The sequence below is a fragment of the Lepus europaeus genome, chromosome 10, assembly GCF_033115175.1.
Source record: "Lepus europaeus isolate LE1 chromosome 10, mLepTim1.pri, whole genome shotgun sequence".
In the NCBI taxonomy this organism is placed as follows: domain Eukaryota; kingdom Metazoa; phylum Chordata; class Mammalia; order Lagomorpha; family Leporidae; genus Lepus; species Lepus europaeus.
The window spans coordinates 96,185,543-96,198,776 of record NC_084836.1 but is presented as its reverse complement, the minus strand read 5'-3'; the positions used below and the strand labels follow the sequence as shown (position 1 = coordinate 96,198,776).

The 13,234-nt window shown below is 48.4% G+C and overlaps 1 non-coding gene across 1 annotated transcript; it reads left to right on the top strand.

Annotated features, from left to right (window-relative positions):
* The first annotated feature begins 12,843 nt into the window (after window positions 1-12,843).
* On the top strand, window positions 12,844-12,942 carry LOC133769253 (small nucleolar RNA SNORD22). The gene has a single exon (XR_009867145.1). It is a non-coding gene; the product is annotated as a small nucleolar RNA SNORD22 (small nucleolar RNA).
* Window positions 12,943-13,234: the final 292 nt, after the last annotated feature.

Genomic DNA, 13,234 nt, shown 5'->3' with positions numbered 1-13,234 from the left:
CTACCATGTCATCACTCCCAGTCGTCTGTCCAGCTGTTGGGCTTTCCTGGAACATTTACCCAGGAGCCCAGCCCTCCCAGTGTCTACTTCCTGCCTGGACTTGCTATGCGTGTTTACAGAGTTCCCTTCGACCTGCCCTCCTTGGGTCAAGTTCAAGTGTTACCACTTAGGCAGCGGCTGTGTGGCCCTGAGCATTCCACTCCCTCCTCTGATCCTCAGTCTGCTGTGAGCCGAAGGAGGAAACGAAAACCTACCCACAGAGGCCGGCGATCTCGGCCTAGAGTGGTTGTCCTTAACTGATGGTTATTCACGCCAATAAAGCCCAGGCCCTGCCTTCTCTCCGAAGTCTTAGATGGCCACAAGGGCACAGTCTCTGGTCCTGTAGCCTCTCCTGAGATCAGCTCAGGCCTAGAAACTCCTTGGAACTGGCTCGTATCCTCATTGTGTTATCTATACCGACCTTGGCCTTGGGTTAGCATGTACAGCACAGCTGTGTTTCCACGCTTGTGCCTCCCGGAGAACATAGGCGGAACACGCAGTCACACTCCGTTGGGTCTCAGGTAATTTTTTAAAGTTTGAAAGGCAGAGAGAGAGAGAGAGAGAGAGAGAGAGAGAGAAATCTTCTGTTAGTTCACTCCCCAAATGGCTGCAGCTGAAGCCAGGAACCCAGAATTCCACCTGAGCCTCCTGTGTGGGTGGCACGGGCCCAAACACTTGGGCTTTTTCCACCGCTTTCTTAGGCACATTAGCAGGGAGCTGGGGTCAGAAACAGCAGTTGGGACTCAAACCAACACTGGGATTCTGACGTCACTTAAGCCCAGCTTAACTCACTGGGCTGCAACACCAGCCCTGTATTTTTTAATGTTAGCTACCATTGTTAATATCATCCTGTGCCTAATTTAGAAATTTCACATCGTAAGCATGTATGGGGAAAATATGATAAAAGTAGGGTTTGTACTGGGCACTGTTTCAGGCATCCACCGAGGGTCTTGAATGTACAGGCAGACTTGTGTATTATAAAACATTGCTGGAAAGTTCTACCCCTGCTTTTATTTTATAAAGAGGTGACCTGACCATGGATTCAGCAGACCGTGTGTTTCCACATTCGCAGTCAGAATCCATCCTTATTTCCTCGCAGTGCCCCTCCTCCCCGGTCATCCTGACAGCCTCCACTCCACCTGGGTTCCTTCTTTCCTTCCCGTCTGCAGGGCTCAGGGAAGGCTCACTGCTCCCTTCTGCTGGCGGTTCTCGGGCTTCAAGCGGCAGAACAAGGATCTGGTTCCCAGAGCGCTGAGAAACTCTGATTTCTTTTACGTTAAACACTTGGTTTCATTTCCCGGTTTTTAAAGTTCTCTAGTAAGTTTCCAGCGCTTTCGACGGCGGAGGGGGAAATGCGGTCGTCCTTCTGCAGACCAGTGGTCGCGATTCCAACATCGCATCACGAAGCAGAAGCAGGCGGAGGGCGGGTAAACCAACTCCCAGCAGCTTGGGGTGGGGAATCGCCACGGAGGGGAGGAAGGGGCCTTGAGAGTCATTGCATGGCCGGTCAGCGCCATCACTTTCCCTGGACCTGCATGTGTGTCCTCTGTCTTGCAAATAACCACTTGGAAGACGTCCTGAAGAGAGGGTAGGTTTCTAACCTCCAGCAGCTGCCCTGGGAAATCTTTGAACGTTGGGGGTTTACTCTGCTTTTTCTCTGCACCTGTCATCCTTCAGCATCTTCTTAATAGCTGGTCACGTGCTCTGTCCCACTGATTTGTAACTCTCCCCCTCATTGCTGTTTCTTTATTTTAATTCCTTAAACTAGTCAGAAACTTTGCTCCGTCAATACTTTAACTCACCCTAAATACGATGCCCATCTGCACTAGCCTGCTAGCTCTGCACTTACAGGTAACATCGGTTACCCGGTAACACCCCCTGCAGCCCAGCACTTCTGGCTTCCACGTTGGGGCTCCCCCCTGCCCGGACACTTCCTTCCCTGCCCAGTCATCCCTCTTCTAGCGAGTTCTTTCAGAGCTCAGCTCAGCCACTTTCTCAAGGAAGCCTTCCTGATTTCTCCAAGTCACAGCTTCCTAGTAAAAGATCAAACAGCACTATGCAGCTCCTCCTTGTGCAGTTTGACAAGATGGGTGCTTCTCTGATGAACGTCTCTGCTCATCCCCAGGTTTATCCCCTGAAGCAGGCGGGCATATAGGTTAAAATTGATTAGGTTTGTAAGCTGGAAGACCATGCCTTCGCCACACCCCTATGTGACCTCATGCCCCTACCTGGCCACACCTGAGTGCTCACCGGCCAATCAGGTTAATTAACCACGCCCCTTTGAGAGTGGGTTAAAAGCCTGGACATGGTATGTCCGCCCTTCTTCTTTGCCCTGGCCTCTAGCCGGGAAGGGGCTGGCTGTAGCCCTGCACCTCCAGGGTGCGTGGCCTTCGGGCCACCCGCCCTAGGCTTCCTGGCTTAGATGTTCCTCCATGTGGCTGGTTCCTGGTGCTCGTTATGAACCCAGAATTACCCCTCTCTCTTAGATAAAGCTCTCACTCTCCTACGCATCTTTCTCACTAAATAAAAGCCTAAAATGTACCATGCTGCCTCGTTTATTTATGTCGGTACTTAGAATTCTCTAAATAGTAGGCAGGAACCCTCTCGGGCTTATTAATATTGGGGATTTATTAATAAACATGGTGAAATCGTATGGCACCCCAAATTCCAGTAGCATATGTAGCACCCCAGACTCAACTTCTGGGGAACCTTAAGGGAGCCATATTTTCATATATATTTTAGGGGGTCATTTTCGGTATCACCCCTACTGGTAAGAGTTCTCTTCAGTTTTGCTCCCAATGGGATTTCCAGCTCTGAGCCCCTTTCCTGTCAATAACTTAGAGTGCAATAACTTTTGAATGTAACCTTGAGAGCAACTCCTTTATCACAGACCCTTACTCCATTTCACCTGCAACTGAGGGTGCGCCCATAAAATTCTGATGCCGACCACCTGCAGTTAGCATCAGCTGGCACAGGTTTCAGATCGTCCTCCACAAGACCGCCCTCGGATGCCAGCCAACTGCCCTTCCCACTAACCGACCACGGAGTCAACCCTTCCCATAATCCTCTCACAGAACTCAGCACAGTGCTGCACGGACTTGGGGTTAGATTTATCATAGAGGACGCAGGTCAGGAGCAGCCAATCACAGAGACACACTGGGCAAGGCTGGGAGGGAACTGCCCGTGCAGCCAGGGTGCCTCACCCTCTGGCACATCCATGAGATCACCAGCGAGGAGGCGCCTGTGACACTCCGGGCCTAGAGGTTTTACTAGGGTTTCATTGAGTCTGGGAGACTGAGTAGAGAGTGCATCACTGAACCCAGTTTCTAGAGGCCCAACTTGCCTAAAACTCCTCCCTTTCCCACTCTCTCCTCTTTCCTCTTCTCTCCGTCTCTCTCTCCCCCAGTTGGTACAAAGTTCCAGTCTTCCTCCTCTCTCCCTCCCTCCCTCCTTCCTTCCAATCAATCTCTATTCTACTATTACCTAGGCACCCCCCCCCCAGTCACCTCATTAGCATGACAAGAACACGCCTCTGGGGATTTCCCGAGGGTTTTGGAAGCTCTGTGCCAGGAACAAGGGATATAGTCCAGATAGGGCATTTACTATCCCACAGTCCTCATAAACACAATCACAGTGAAACGCTGGCCATTGTTCCCCTACAATGGGGAGGGAGCAGGGAGACAGCCCTCTCACACCTCGGGGAAGACAAGTGGCTGGATACCTGTCACAGAAGCAACCTGGCCATACACACCCCAGGCTTAAAATGCCTGGGCCCTTTCCCGACCACGCCACGCTTAGGCTTCTGTGGTAGGGAAGCATCAGAGACAGAGTTAGCTGCTAGGAGGATCATCACAGTGCTGTTTGTTATATCAAAAATTGGAGATATTAAAGGCCAGGGATGAGAGACTGGGTGAATCAATGACAGGAAATCCACACAGTGAAATAATATGTGTCTGTTAAAACTGTTTCAGCAGAATGATTAATGACAGAGGAACATGTTTAAGCATACTACGAAGTGAAAAAAGGACAAAATTAAAAATCTATGTACCGTATAATATTAATCGTGGCTAATTTTAAAGGTGTGGGTGATTACCATTTTTCCACATTTCCCTGTGATTTCTATAAAGATTTTTATTATTTTTATCATCAGAAAACTGACACGGTAAAGAAAATTCTCTTTTAAACACTCAGGACCTAATTGAATGCAACTCTGAATTATAATCACAAATTATCCTTTCTCATTCATTAGAGTACAGCTGGCAAGGCCTCTCCTTGGCACCCGGTCTTCCAACACTCATTTAAAAGAGCAGTTTATAGCTGAGAACAATAAAGTTCCAACCTTTCCAAATTTCATGTTAATTTTCACAAGCTGTCCCTCTCCACAATTTGTTCTGAATTGTGAAATTATTCCTCGCCATCCTCGCCGGCAGGCTAGAGGAGTGTGTGACTGCTGAGGCCAGGCCCAAACTGCCTTCCGAACTCACGGCCCGGCCCCTCCGTCCAGCTCAGGCCTGGCAGGCTGCTCAAGAGTGGGTTGACAGGCCGGCGCCGCAGCTCAATAGGCTAATCCTCTGCCTGCGGCGCGGGCACACCAGGTTCTAGTCCCCTTCGGGGCACTGGATTCTGTCCCGGTTGCTCCTCTTCCAGTCCAGCTCTCTGCTGTGGCCCGGGAGGGCAGTGGAGGATGGCCCAAGTGCTTGGGCCCTTCACCCGCAAGGGAGACCAGGAGAAGCACCTGGCTCCTGGCTTCGGATCAGCGCGGCCATTGAGGAGTGAACCAACGGAAAAGGAAGACCTTTCTCTCTGCCTCTCTCTCTCACTGTCCACTCTGCCTGTTAAAAAAAAAAAAAAAAAGTGGGTTGACCAAGAGCCCCCGTCCATCATCTGCCTGTGGTCTCCATGAGCCCGGGGACCGCCTGCAGGACTCCCTCCCTTGAGCCTGCCTTGCACTTGCTTTAAAAGGCAAGCTCCTGTTGATGTTGGCCCAGCCAGACTCAAGTTTGCAAAAGCAGCTGTTTTCCCTGAACACAGCTCCCTGTAGAGGTGAGCCACTTCACTCTCATAAAGCAGAACTACTCCAAATGGAGCTGCTTTTCCATTAAAGTAGAAACTTCTAAAGTTTCCCAATAGTATCGATACTTCCTAGGGAAAGCCCCTGAACCAAATTAGGGACCAGAAAAACAGTGGGACACCAACGGTAAGTGGTAGGAGCCCTCGGCCTAGGTAAAAGCAGTAAGGAGAGTGTTGTATGTTTCAAATGGAGACTCAAATTGAGCTTTTTATTATCACATTTGCCAGCAATTCTGAACACTGCCTGTGAAAAATTCTCTCCCCCATAATCTCTTGTTGGGCTACTTTCTAAACAATTATAATGATTACTGTTGAGTTTTAGTAATGTATATACCTAAGCATCATATTCATATGTGTTTGGTATTTATTCTTCATAAACCTAGCATGTTACATTATAAGTTAGCCTGAAGCACTCCCAGTTGCAGAGTCAGCCCCAACACACGCATGTGGCTTCAGCTCCCACATTTATTTCCAAGGTCAAAGGTCACTTCCTAACCGTTCCAGATCATTCCAGCTCACTTCCAGCACTGGCCTCCCACATCTGTGATTCTACATCTTCCAACCTTTAAACAGTATGTCCGAAGTAACAATGGCAGCAGATACCTCTAAAGAGAACTATACCAAAAGAAGTGATTTCAACTTGTCGTTTATGTAAACCCTGAGAATCGAGTTTGTGCTTAAATTTGAAAACTGCAAAAACAGTATACAAGCTTTGAGATGTAAATTTTGTTTAATAAGTGTAACTCTTACTTCACACATGAACTGTTTTGCCAAACCTGAAGAATGCCTTTCAAATGGGAATAGATTTCTTTTTATTGCTTTATGAAACTAAAAAACAAATCAAGAAGATGATTATTACTGATGAGAACAAGCTTAGCATTGAACGAGTTGCTGGACAGAGGAATATTTTTTAATGATCTGTTGGGAATAACCCATATGCAAGATATCAACTGCCTCAAACCAGAACTCTTGCTTTCCTCTGTACCTGGGAGCCACTACAATTTACTAAGTCCAAAGAATCAGGCTCTGATTCCTTATGTTTTTGAAATTTGGAAATGCTCACCAAATATTGTCTTGGGCAGGCGAATTTAATTGACGTGTTGAACAGATTAATAATAGCATAGGGTTTGGAGAAGAGTAGAAGTGGGTGTCAAAGCTATTGACTGGGGGCCGGCACCGTCGCTCACTTGGTTAATCCTCCACCCATGGTGCCGGCATCCCATATGGGTGCCGTTTCTCGTCCTGGTTGCTCCTCTTCCAGTCCGGCTCTCTGCTGTGGCCTGCTCTGCTGAGGGCAGTGGAGGATGGCCCAAGTGCTTGGGCCCCTGCACCTGTGTGGGAGGCCAGAAAGAGGCACCTGGGTCCTGGCTCGGATCGGCGCAGATCCTTCCGTCATGGCCGTTTGAGGAGTGAACCAACGGAGGGAAGACCTTTCTCTCTGTCTCTCTCTCTCACTATCTGTAACTCTGCCTGTCAAATAAATAAATAAAATCTTTTTAAAAAAAGCTATTGACTGTTTTATTGACTTTATTTTTATTTTTTGAAGATTTATTTATTATTTGAAGGTCAGAGTTACAGAGAGAGAGAGAGAGAGAGAGAGAGAGAGAGAGGTCTTCCATCCTTTGGTTCACTCCCTAGATGGCCGTAACAGGAAGCTGTGCCTATCCGAAGCCAGGACCCAGGAGCTTCTTCCGGGTCTCCCATGTGGGTGCAGGGCCCAAGGACTTGGGCCTTCTGCTGCTTTCCCAGGCTATGGCAGAGAGCTGGATGAGAAGTAGAGCAGCGGTGACTTGAACCGGCACTCATATGAGATGCGGGCACTGCAGGTGGCAGCTTTACCCACTAAGCCACAGCACCGACCCCTATTTTCTGACTTTAGAAAAGCCATGTCACCCCTCTTAGTCTGACTTCTGCCCTTAGAACAGGTACTTGTGGGGTAGCTGTCCAAATCACAGTGGGAAGAAGGGCAATGGGCAGGTGCAGAAGAGAGCGAAGGGCAGCTCCTGCATTCATCCACTCACAGATCCGCCTCCCTCTAGGCCTGACCTCCGGACACTGCCACACTGAGGAGTTAAGGTCCAAAATACACATTTGAGAGGGCACACTCAAATCAGCGCCCTCTCTAAACCTCAGTTTTCAGTAAAATGGGGACTTGATGATTAGCACAGTGTTTATTAGCATGAGCAAAACAGTACCGCTGTTCCTAATAATATTCATTTGGGAGCAGACATTTGGCCTGGAAGTTAAGATACCAGTTAAGACACCCACGTGCCATGTTGGAGAACCTGGGTCCAACCACCAGCTTCAGTCCCCAATTCCAGCTTCCTGCCAGTGCAGACCCCGGGAGGAAACAGGTGATGGCTCAAGTAGTTGGGTGTCCGCCACACACACAGGAGAGCTGGGTGTGTTCCCAGCTTCAGGCGTCAGCACTAGCCCAGCTCTGGCTGTTCAGGCACTTGAGGAGTGAAATAGTAAGTAGGAGTTCTCTCTCTCTACCTCTCAAATTTTTATTTTACTTTATTTTTAGATTTTTTTTTTAGGAGAGAGAGACTGATCTCCCATCTGCTGGTATAATTCCCAAATGCCCCCAGTAGCAGAGGTGGGGGTGAGGGTGGGAGTTGGGCTGAAGCCCAGAGACCAGAACTCAATCCTGATAACCCAAGTAGGTGGTAGGAACTCAACTACTTGACCCGCCATCTGCTGCCTCCCAGGGTGTACATTAGCAGGAAGGTAGGGTAAGGTGTGGAACCAGGACTCAAATCCAGGTACTACAATATGGGATATGAGAATCCCAAACTGCATACTAACTGATCTGCCTAAATAAATGTTTTAAAATAAGCGACCTAGAGTAGCAAGAGAGACCATGGAGTTAGAACCCACACCTCTTCTGGATAAGCTCCCCAGGTCTTGCTTCTCCCCAGAGAGAAAGCCTCTCCGTTTACCCCCAGTGCTAACAAAAGAGTCCGCCCCGCATTCTGCAAGGGGTTATCAGTTATCCCTCGCCACAATGATGCTGCACAGCCAACAACCACAGACCCTCCGGGGCATTCCACAGCAAGCATTCCTGGCTCGAGCTTTTGGGGTCAGCTGGGGTCAGCTCTGCTGATCTTGGCAGGGTTCACCCGTGAGGCTGGGGCTGGCTGGCCGTCAGCTGGGGAAGGCTGGCCTTGCCTTGGACGACTTGGGTGACGGCCTTCTTGAGGTCTGGGCTCAGACCTGCCACCCCATCACTTACGCAACATTCTTTTGGCCAAAACAAGTCACACGGATGGGCCCAGCTCCAAATGGCAGACAACAGATTCCACTCATTTAGTGAGGGAGACTGAACAGTAAGGTGGCAAAAACTGTAGCTGGGGTGAGAGGTACAGAATGGGATCACCCAAGAATCTCATTATCACTGGAGAAATGTCCCCAGGCACCAAAAAGTTCAGACGAGCCCTTGTTCTCCAACCAGAGGTAAAGAAGGATGCGTAGCTATTTGAGTAACTCTACCTGTATGGGCATAAGGAAGCAGAGCTGGGTTCAGCCAGTGACCAGGAAACGAACAGTTGGAAGAGAAACGTTCTGCCAGGTGTGGGTCCTCCCAGGTGCTCGTCAGAGTCATTGGGCAACCAGTACCCAGCAATGTCATCCATAACCAGAGAAGCATGAGTGTATGTGTGCCTTGTTCCAGCATCACAGGGCCATGATGTGGCCCGAGCAGCCATTCCCGACCTCAGGAGCTCCACGCTCCCAAGGCTGCGAGAGGTGATGGCATTCCTAGGTTCACTCTGCAGAAAAATCAGCGCTCGGACAGGGTCTAGTCTCTGGCTCTCTCCGCCCTCCCAGCCGCCTCCGTCAGTCCCTGCAGCACCCTTGAACATGCCATTCCAGGGGCAGTGTGTGGACATCCTGTCCAGCCATTTCCAGGAGGTGATGACTCACTTTTCTCTGCCAGTTTGGACGGCAGATCCTCACCAGGCAAGGCCACAGTTGATTCCCCTGGCTGGGGGATCAGCGTTAGCTGCTGAGCAAATGTGTGCTCAAGACCTCACTGGTCTCCAGATGCACTGGTTTTGCTTCTTGCAAAATTCCTGGGCAATTGTTACGACTACTTGGATGCATTTCCAAGAGGGGCTGGTAACACCGCAAAGGCGAGAAGCCAGAAAGCGAGTAAAAGGCAGCAATGCAACAGTTACTGTACGAGAAGAGGCAGAGGGATGCCGCAAGCTTCCTGCTCCTGCTGCGGAAGCTGTGAAACATCACCACTCACACCCCATGGGAGGAAACCCAAGGAGGAGAAGGTCTGGGAACCACTGGGCAGCGAAATAAAAATGTCACCACGCTATCAGTGGCCTGCAAGGAAGGGCAGGGTGCGGAATCAGGATCACCGGGGAAGCGAGGCTGGCGATGGCGACAGCCCGCCGTTGCCACCCATAAACACATGTCCAGGGCCTCTGCTAAGAACCAGATTTACTGCCGGAATGTTGGTCTTCTAAGCCTCCTCCCCATTCAGACGGCAACGTACTAAAGAAAAAAAAAAATGTGTTTCTTGAAAAAAAACATCTGGACTTTTCCATCACATGTTCACATGTACCTTCATTGGCATCTACTGGCTTTTCCACGCCTGCAACTGAAGGCACATGTTCTCATTCGAGCATATCTACTGAGACTCGTGATGTAAACTCCAACAGGGATTTGCAACTGAAATTCTCTGTCAAAATATATGACTTGGGGCTGGCGCCGCGGCTCAACAGGCTAATCCTCCACCTTGCGGCGCTGGCACACCGGGTTCTAGTCCCGGTTGGGGCGCCGGATTCTATCCCGGTTGCCCCTCTTCCAGGCCAGCTCTCTGCTGTGGCCAGGGAGTGCAGTGGAGGATGGCCCAAGTCCTTGGGCCCTGCACCCCATGGGAGACCAGGAGAAGCACCTGGCTCCTGGATTCGGATCAGCGCGGTGTGCCGGCCGCAGCGTGCCTACCGCAGCGGCCATTGGAGGGTGAACCAACAGCAAAAAGGAAGACCTTTCTCTCTGTCTCTCTCTCTCACTGTCCACTCTGCCTGTCAAAAAATAAAAAAATAAAAATATATGACTTGGGACACATCCATGAAAACAACACTCACAGCCATAGAAAAGACAAAAGCATAGGGACAGTATGAGTGACAAAAGGGAGCCCCTGATACAACCCAGGAGAGTGGAGCTCAGGACTCCAGGCAAGCTGAGAATGGCTGGTTGTAGAATAGCATGGTCCTGTGGCACTTTCTGTGACAATAAAAATGTTCACATGCCCAATATGGTAGCCAGTGGCCACATGTGACTATTGAGTACTTGAAATGTAGCTAGTGCAGTTGAGGAAAGAGATGGCTATTTTTTTTTAAATCCAATTAATTTAAAATTTAACAGCCACCTGTGTCCACCAACTCCCATGTTGGACTCTGCAGGTCTCCAGCTTCCTTTATGAAATCGTGTCTCCCTCTGTTGTGTTCACCGGTGTTTCCTGTGTCCAGTTAAGCAGCTTGACGTGTTAGGCTGTGGTCGCCTTCCCTGTGGCAGGGACTCAGGGATGCAGGGTTGATGGGACACTTGTCATTTTGGAGGCAGCCAGCCTGTGGGGGAATCTCAGCATGGGAGAACTTGGAACCATGCCTGCGAGTGCCTACGGGCCAAGGTGGTTGGGAAAAGGAAGTTGCAAGAGGAGATTGCTAGGTTTCCGGAGTCTGCCCTCATTGGAATGAGGCAGAAAAATGAGCTGGCCTGTTGAAGAAAGAGGAGGAGGCGTGCATCAGTGTGTTGTCCTCACAGTCGGAAGGAGAGGAGAGGGAGGGAGGAAGAGCAAGCAGCAGAGACGCTAGGCAAGGCCTTTCAGAATTCAAACAGGAGGGGTCAGAAAAGTTGTTCTCTCCCATGACTTTCTTCTCTGTGTGAAGTGACCCTCCAGCGCCATGACAATGTTGTGCAAATATGCATGGTGTTTTTGATTAAGAATCAAAACAAAATGATGGCATTGCAGGAAAAAAATCTGGCCACTGTCTAAAGTGAACTCTAGGATTCCTGGTCTTGTGTATCCCAGGAAGAGAGGGACCCAGTGTGAAGACGCTGATGGATGGGATGCTACAGAGATTGTTCCCAGCTGTCAATGAGGGGACACAGGCAGGAATGGGAGACTGGACTGGGAAGCTGACTTGGAGCCATGAGACAAGGCCTCTGTAATGGGTCCCCATGTTGGGATGGTTCCACAGTGTCTTCCAAAGGAGTCCAATCAGTGTCCTGTCCAAGGATGCATCTGTGTGACAGCTGGTGGCCAGGAAGGGGGACATGCACCCTATGGTGATGGCTGTGGGGACAGCGCTTGAGGGAGACACAGGTATGAACAGAGTGCTCTTGGCTCCTTATTCAATCCCCCAGACCAGCCTGGCCCCAAAGTCACAGCTTGCCAATCTCAACCTAGTCACAAACTTCCTTAAGCAGTTCCCTGTCGTGTTTAAACATATCCACCTTTTCTTCCTAAGCAGCTCTGAGTTCAGTACATGATTGTTGTCTTTCTAAGTCAGTGGAGAGAGGAGTTAACAACACAGAATGGAAAACATGTTGGATTCTTACCTTGTCTCACTGCAAGAGTTTGAGAGTTATAGGAACAGTCTACACCAGACGACTCTCACTTCTGACAGCCATTTTAAGTTTACTGGGTTCCCCAAAGCACGTTCATTTTTGGTAATTTGCAAAAAGGACTCACAGAGCTCACTGAAAGTTGTTATGCTCATGATTGCTAGGGTTCATCCCAGTACAAAGAAATAAATTAAAATGAGCCAAGGGAGGAAGATCATTTTGTGGGATCCAGGGAGGTGCCAGGCCTGTGGCTTATGTTGTCCTCTCCCAGTAGAGTCAGGAACGTTGATTTCCCAGCATTGGTGTGTAACCAGACATAATAGGCACACAGAATACTGCCAGCCATGAAAGTTCACTCAAGACTTGAGTTTTTATTGGGGCTTCATTATAAAGTCATAAAGGATTGGCTGACTGCCCATGTGATTGTTGTCAATCTCTAGGTCCACCCAGATGCCATTACCCAAAGCCCCCACCTGAAACCATGTGATTGGTCTTTCTGGTTTCTGCAGCCTCACCCACAAATCATACTATTAGACCATGCAGTGTGAGCCCATGGCTCCCAGGCAAACCAAGATACTTCTTTCAGGAATAACATTTCACAGGCTTCTGGAGTACTTCCCAGAAGCCAAGATCAAAGGTCAGACTTCTTTTGGGACAAGGTTAAATTCTTTACTATGTACTCATGCATAGTCATAAACTCAAGGTGGCATGAAGATCTAAAAATGAAACAAGTTAAAGAACCAGAATAAAATACGAGTGAAAGTTCTACAAATCCCGAGACATAGATGTTCTGTCTACATATGTCATTAAGCCTATAAAGCCCAATGGAAAATATTAAGTACATAAGAATGAAAAACTTCTGAAATAACAGACTCCAGAAATGAAATGAAAAGATAATCAAAGTTAGAGAATGCATTCACATGATGTTTAAGTCAACAAATTGACATAAAAAGACAAGCAATGCATTAGATAGGGTCCCACACTCCACAGCAAACAGAAAATTAACAGAAGAAATAAATATACTATTGAGGAAATATACTATACATGTAGATTAGTATTAGAGTCATTAAAATGTAAAAATTGTAAGTGACATTTTACCTGTATGAACATGACTTACTGAAGTTGGTCGCAAGCTCAGAAATGAGGGTATCCCAATGAGGAAACACTCACACATCTTACTTCCTGTCCTAGGCCCAGAGCCTGTAAAGGTGAACCCTTCTGAGTTTCAGAAGGGACTGTCTGAGGGACAGTAGAGGATTTCTGTACACAGGAAAGGGAATAAGGAAGTAAGGGTATGTGCATTCACTTGTGCACAATCTTATTTGCAATAGCGATAAATACTCTGAATATCCAATCCACATAAATAGATGCCATGCTATAGCCTAGAAACAATGAGGTAGATCTCTACAGACTGATGTGAAAAAAGACCCAGTACGTATTCATTAAATAAGTTACAAAACAATATTTATAGCTTGATTTTGCTCTTGTATATAAAAAGTAGATAATTATCAGAGTATTTCAAACGATTTGTGGGAAAGTG